At 34.5% G+C, this 7,712-nt stretch overlaps 1 long non-coding RNA gene across 1 annotated transcript; it reads left to right on the forward strand.

Annotated features, from left to right (window-relative positions):
• Window positions 1–4,433: 4,433 nt before the first annotated feature.
• LOC307159705 lies at window positions 4,434–5,277 on the forward strand. Its single transcript, XR_013821430.1, has 3 exons — window positions 4,434–4,616; window positions 4,860–4,887; window positions 5,036–5,277. It is a non-coding gene; the product is annotated as an uncharacterized lncRNA (long non-coding RNA).
• Window positions 5,278–7,712: the final 2,435 nt, after the last annotated feature.

Here is a 7,712-nt window from a genome sequence, read left to right on the forward strand (position 1 = left end):
AGGAAAAAAAAAAAAAATTTTAAATTACATCACTTACCAAAAACGAACTTATGTAGCCTATGTAAAAAATACTTTTTGTACCACACCAAATCACCTCACTGGTCCAACCCACGGCACTGATGTGTAAGCACGCACGCACTTTGAAAGTGTTCGCGGTGCTGATAAGTCGATTCATTTCCGGGAATCATTTTGTTTCAAACTTGCAAGTGTGAACCGGTTTATTTGAACCGGATGGTAGTTTCTTTTATACCTGCGGTCCCACGACATTTACGTAGGCTACTTTTTATGTATTTTACATGTCGGTAAGGACAATTGCAGGCGTTTTACCCATAGACTGTAAAAAGGTTTTACCTAAGGGCAGCAAGTCATATTACTCAATTGTTTTGTTTTGAGTGACTCGACTCACTTTGTTCAATTCGCTTGTCAGTGACAGAAACGACTCTTTCCTCTGTTTTCACAGATATTCACATATTTCATAATTCCGTGTGATACAGAATCATTAACTGTATTAATCTGTCGTCTCGCATTAAAATGACTATGCGAGTCAATATCTGATTCTGAGGTAACTTAATAGCCGTTTGTCGTAAGTTGCATCACCAATTTTAGTCTGACTATATAAGTTTAAGAATTATTGGTGCGAAAAAAGTTATAATTGTGCTAATTCAAACTAATTATTAAGAAAAAATAAAATAAAACATTATATAAACTTACCTTAAAACAGTTGCACCCAGCTGCTTTGCCCCTTTGTCCTTTCAAAATGACAGCTTGGGAGCGAATTTAAACATCTCCAAGGCGGGAAGCTCGTGAAACAACCCAGCGTTGCGACCCAGCAGGTTTAACCCAAAAACTGGAAAATTAAAACTACCCAAAGGTGTTTTAAATGTGATAAAATAACCCAACAAAATTACCCAACAGACTTGACCCAGCATTCTGGGTTAAAAAACAACCCAGCATTTTTTAGAGTGTGGCTGTAAGTGAAATCTGCTGCCAAAATCGGGCTATTTGAAGAAACTCAGAGACTCTTTCAGGCTTACTGAAGAAACCCAGAGACTCTTTCAGGCTTAGGCCCTGTTTACACGATGGGAAAACGCAGATATTTCCCTGCGTTTTGGGCTGTCATTTACACGAAAACGTGTTTTTTTTCCCAGAAAACGATTATTTCTAAAAATAAAACTCCGGCCAAAGTGGAGATTTCTGAAAACGCCGGTTATGTGTTGCCATGTCAACTGGTAGAAACGGGGTTTTAGGTTCTCAAACGTCACATTATGCGCCAGAAAATGCTTACGTCATGTGAGCGCCCTATGTTTAGAGTTTGTTTGGCTACTATTTGATCATGGATGCTGTTAAAGTGGTACTCATTTTTACTTTTGTGCAAACGCTTTTGGCCTGTTTGCATTTGCTTCGCTGTCTGTCCACACGAACGAACCTCGCGCCATGTCTGTTGTTTTGAAAGGAACAGGAAGTCGCTCGTGCTATTCGTTGTTGTCGATTTTGAGGATTCTGATTGGCTTGCATGGCTTTATCCTTCTCCCTACACTGCCGCCCATTGTATTTATGCGGTTTGATGTAAACGACAACTTTTTTTGAAAACGATGTTGTGTGCACGATGTTATTTTTGAAAACGGAGGGGGAGAAATATTCGTTTCTCTAAATACCCGGCTATGTGTAAATGTGGCCTTACTGAAGAAACCCAGAGACTCTTTCAGGCTTACTGAAGAAACCCAGAGACTCTTTCAGGCTTACTGAAGAAACCCAGAGACTCTTTCAGGCCTACTGAAGAAACCCAGAGACTCTTTCAGGCTTACTGAAGAAACCCAGAGACTCTTTCAGGCCTACTGAAGAAACCCAGAGACTCTTTCAGGCTTACTGAAGAAACTCAGAGACTCTTTCAGGCTTACTGAAGAAACCCAGAGACTCTTTCAGAAACCCAGAGACTCTTTCAGGCTTACTGAAGAAACTCAGAGACTCTTTCAGGCATACTGAAGAAGCCCAGAGACTCTTTCAGGCTTACTGAAGAAACCCAGAGACTCTTTCAGGCTTTTTTAAAAAAGGTAGAGATTATTTCAGGATTTTTGAAGAAGCTCAGGGACTCTTTTTTTATTTTTTTTATCTTTGGTCTTATGCATGCCATTGGTGATTCATTGTGTCACTGGTGTTACTGTCTTTTTTTCTTCTGTCACATTAAATACAATATCACATGTGACATAGTAATAATGTTACATCCATTTAATTCTGCTACACTCAAAAGTTAAGATTTAAAGGATTGCATCATTACTTGATTTTTAACTGGTTTTCAAATATTTTCATTGTTATAGCAAATAGATTGTAGCGCAGATGAACTAACCTCATTCAAGCACACTTAACAAACCTGATTAAAATAAATAAAAGATAATCTCCTTATTTTTTGCATTATTATTATTTTTCGGTAACTCTATCTACATGTGCTGAAAAAAATATATAAATAATATTTCATAAAAACCTTTAATATTGCCAAAGAAGTAAGGTAACACCAGTGACAAATGGTATATGCGGTCTTTAAATAAATGTACAAAAAAATATTTAAAAAAACCTGTCATTTATGCATATTCATAAAGTCAAAGGATAATCTAATAATGTGGTTTAAGTTTAAATGTTAGAAAAAGAAATCAATTTTAAGACATCTTGCCATACCAAAAGTGGACGTTTCTGTAGAATGACCCCTTTAATAAAGTTATTTTCCAGATAAAGTTAGTTTTGATTGATTCGCTTCCGTCGCAACCAGGGATGGATTACTGACCGGGCCTATGGGGCCAGTGCCCAGGGGCCCTTGCCTACCAGAAGTCCGGGGGGGCCCTGGGGTTTAAGGCCACGCAATCCAGTTTGGTTCAGAAAACCCATTAACAATGAAAACAAATGTTTATTAATTCTGTAATATATGTGTACCATAGCCTACACAAGGCCTCTTAAACAAGGCACTTGGACTATGAGGGCTCCCTGGAACTTACTGTTGGGCCCTATGTGAATATGAAGGCCCTGTGGAGTTACAAATTTAAGAATCTGTATAAGATCTGCTGATCTTATGTCCTTACATATCATAACTAAGTTAGAACAATACTAAGGTAGAGCACATTGAATTTAGCATTTAAGGTTATGATGATGATATCAGCTGTTAATCAAAGTTTCCAGCAAGAGATTCGTGCCAGTCCTGTTCTCTCTATTGTAAGTTAAATGAGTCAGATTGGTAGTCTAACAAAGATATCAATAGCAAGATTAGTTTTAATATTATGTGACCATTGCATATCGACATGATGAAAATATTCATTCAAAATCATTTGTGTATTAATGCTGCATAATTACCCATACAAAAATGTAATATATGGCCATATATGTACTTATATTTTAAATAGCATTACATATATCTCTACATATATTTGACTTATCTGAGAACACAATATATGCCTGCAACATATATCTATACATATATTTGACTTATCTGAGAACACAATATATGACTGCAACATATATCTATACATATATTTGACTTATCTGAGAACACAATATATGACTGCAACATATATCTATACATATATTTGACAATCTGAGAACACAATATATGCCTGCAACATATATCTATACATATTTCACTTATCTGAGAACACAATATATGACTGCAACATATATCTATACATATATTTGACTTATCTGAGAACACAATATATGCCTGCAACATATATCTATACATATATTTGACTTATCTGAGAACACAATATATGACTGAGAACACAATATATGCCTGCAACATATATCTATACATATTTCACTTATCTGAGAACACAATATATGACTGCAACATATATCTATACATATATTTGACTTATCTGAGAACACAATATATGACTGCAACATATATGAACATTTATGTGTCCAAACATGTGAAGAAAATATTTGAGTTCATCCATATATGATACCATATATCTGCATATATTACAGTATAGTATTGGTTTCTCGCATATATGGACAACATTAATTATAAATATGTGACATACATATTTGTTTTCAACATATTTAATAAATGTATGTAAACATACACTGTAACCCTTTACTGTAAATTTACAACGAATTTCTTACAGAATTGTACTGTATTTCTATAATACAGTATTAAGCTGTATCTTTTACAGAACAGCTGTAAATATACAGCACATTTCTGTTTTCGTCCTGATAAATTCGTTACCATCATACTGACTGAAAAGGCATTGCATTGTGGGATTGATTTCTTTCGCGCTCAATTCAGTTCAAATGTGACGCGCCATGCGAGCAGACAGTAACGTTAGGCAGCTACAACAGGCAAACTCGTTTTGTCAGCGGGATTCAACTGAACAAATAATCATTCCTGTTATCAAGATAAACAATGCCTGCGAACCTGTGAGCAATTTTAAAGCTTTTTTGAGGTTCGGTTCGGTTCGGTTCGTGTTTCAAACATTAGTTGCCTGTGACGCAGCAGAAAATGGACGACGTTAACGGTAGCAGCTACCTGAAGACGGATGGAAGAATTTGTCATTGAATAATCTAACCTGCGCGTGACGATAAGTGGGATTTAGAGTTTGAGAAGATGGAGAATTGTTCAACTGAGTGATACGGTAAGCCAATATATAAGTTTTTTTTTTTTTTTTTTTTTGCGTTCGCATTTCTACATTGTTTTCACGTAACGTTATTTGGTTTGATTTTGCGAACGCGGTTTACTACCGTGGCCGCGCAAGCAATTCACTGACTCTGTTCCACCTGTTTACCAAGTAACGTTAACTTCGACATTTCATATAATAGGCAACCTTTACCATGCTATTTGCATGACGTGCATTTGATATATATTTTTTTCGTTTTAGGCTTTGTAATCTGATGGCCATTGTTAATGTAAGTGCTTTTAAGTAGTGTTACAGTCTATGTGGTAAAAAAAAAATGCTGTCAAATTCTGTCAGTTCTGTGATCGTGCTTTTGAATCGTTGTCAGAATTTTGCTAGCACATGAAAATCCATGTTCCTAATGCTGTTTTCAAATGTAGTAGGCCTATTCCTGATTGCCATCCCATGGTCCTACAACTACTCCCTAATTCAAAGAAGTTAGACGGTGTTATCCTTCAAGCAGATAAGTAGAGATTATTCAGCAAATCTCATTAATTTGTAATATGTTTTATGTTTTGGTTCCGTTGATCAAGGTTGTGCTGTCCTTTTTAAAAATTGTTTCAGGAATTTGCATCGCTGATGTCCAGCAATCTACATTTGCCAGAAAGTCCACGACTTATTTCCTGGTATGTAAACATTAAAGGGGTAGATGAAACCTAAAATGAAAAGCCATCATTTAGCCTACTCACCCCACTGCAAAATATGTTTTTCTTAATTAGTGTTTTTATTTTGTTTCCAGTCCAGATATCTACAATTCTTACATGAAGAAGCATTTAATAGACACGTAAAAATTGTCTTGTTTTCTGAAAGAATAAGTCAAAATTAAGTGAGTTTATGCTTAAAACAAACAAAATTATATGCCAGTGCATTTTAGCATTCTAACCAATTTTAATTTTTAGTTGAAAAATTTAATTCATAGAACTATGAATAGACAACTACATCGAACCACAGTGGAACCCACAGTAGTTATTTTAATTATTAATATTATTATTATTATTTTTTTTTATTTTTTTTTTATTCCATTACAGGTCAATCTCTAAGTAACCAGTGCTGGATATTAAGTTTGGAAGGTCAAGGTGTGTGTGAAGGATCACAGCCTCTTCATCACTGGCCTGGCAGCGCTGTTTGCCTCCTCCTATGAGTTCAGCTTGCAGTACCAGGAAGAGGCAGCACCTTGAATTTGTTCAGAGGTTAGTCATTGGCATATTTGCCATTCATATATACAGTGCAATGCATAAGTGAATACACCCCTGCTAAAGTTGACTAAAAAGAGGAATAAAAAATCATATTTTGGAAATTGAACTTAATGCCTTAATTTAAAAAAATTAGGAAAAATCCAACCTTTAAGGACACCAATTTTCTTTGTGAATGAATAATGTATCGTAAATAAATAAATGTTCTTCCTTAAAATACATGGTGCATAAGTGAGTACACCCCTATGTTAAATTCCCATAGAGGCAGGCAGATTTTTATTTTTAAGTATTTAAAAAAAAAAAAAAGTAGGATACTATGCATCCTGATAAAGTTCCCTTGGTCTTTGGAATTAAAATAGCCCCACATCATCACATAGCCTTCACCATACCTAGAGATTGGCATGGTTTTATTTCAGTTAGCCTAAAAGCTAGTTTGATTTGCATTGAGAGATGATCTTATGGAAAGTACCCCATGCCAATCTCTAGGTATGGTGAAGGCTATGTGATGATGTGGGGCTATTTTAATTCCAAAGGCCAAGGGAACTTTATCAGGATGCATAGTATCCTAAAAAAAAATTTCTAAAAATAAAAATATGCCTGCCTCTATGGGAATTTAACATAGGGGTGTACTCACTTATGCACCATGTATTTTAAGGAAGAACATTTATTTATTTACGATACATTATTCATTCACAAAGTAAATTGGTGTCCTTAAAGGTTGGATTTTTCCTAATTTTTTAAATTAAGGCATTAAGTTCAATTTCCAAAATATGATTTTTTTATTCCTCTTTTTAGTCAACTTTAGCATGGGTGTATTCACTTATGCATTGCACTGTATATATATATGTATATATATATATATTAGACTGAATTGTGGCACTAACCTTGACTTGACAGTATTTATTATGTTGACTACTGGTATGAACAATATGGCCCTGGTTTCCATACAGGGCTTAGCTTAAGCCAGGTCTAGGCCTTAATAAAATTAGGGTATTTAAGCAGCTTTTTTAATAATGTATCATTAAAAAAAAAAAAACATTACTGGTGTCAGTGGCGTGCACAGACCTCCTCAGGGGCAGGGGCGGAAGGACCAAAAAGGGCACTTTTTTTAAAAAACATTTATTTTTAAAATAAATCACCTGTATAAAGCAGTACCGTCTGTCTGTTGTGTTTTATCTATTTTAATGACTTCCTCACAATTATTTGGAATATCTCACTCGATGGAGAGCAGCAGTAGGTCAGAGAGCCTCTCTCGGAAATGATGATAATATAACTAATTATTATTTACATTACCAAACAAAACAGAGAATCAAGTCGGTAATTATGAGGAATTCATGTTTAGTTATGTTGATGTTATAAATTGTAGGCCTATGTATTCAATAAAGTGTTAGCTATCATGAAATCAGTAACAATTTACAATAAGGTTTCATTAGTTAAATTTGTTAACATGAACTAATAATGAACTACACTTCTACACAATTTATTCATCTTAATTAATATTAATTTCAGCCTTTACTAAAACATTATTAAAATCAAAAGTTGTATTTGTTAACATTAGTTAATGCACTGACTGTGACATAACATGAACAAACAATTAAAAGTTGTATTATTAACTAAGATTAACAAAGGCCTACAGTAGCCTAACAAATGTTTAGTTTAGTTTCAGACACAGTTGAGCTAACAAACAACAGCACAGTCTGAAACAGGTGTAGGCTGAAGCTCTTGCTTATAATGCCTACCTTTTTAAAACATCTCATATTTTAATAAAAAATAAAACTAAAAATAATTATTGTCTTACATCATTATAATGTTGACAAACAAATATAAACAGAATACAAAAACATTAGTATTTCCTATGCAATAC

Source organism: Squalius cephalus (assembly GCF_949319135.1).
Source record: "Squalius cephalus genome assembly, chromosome: 1".
Lineage (NCBI taxonomy): Eukaryota > Metazoa > Chordata > Actinopteri > Cypriniformes > Leuciscidae > Squalius > Squalius cephalus.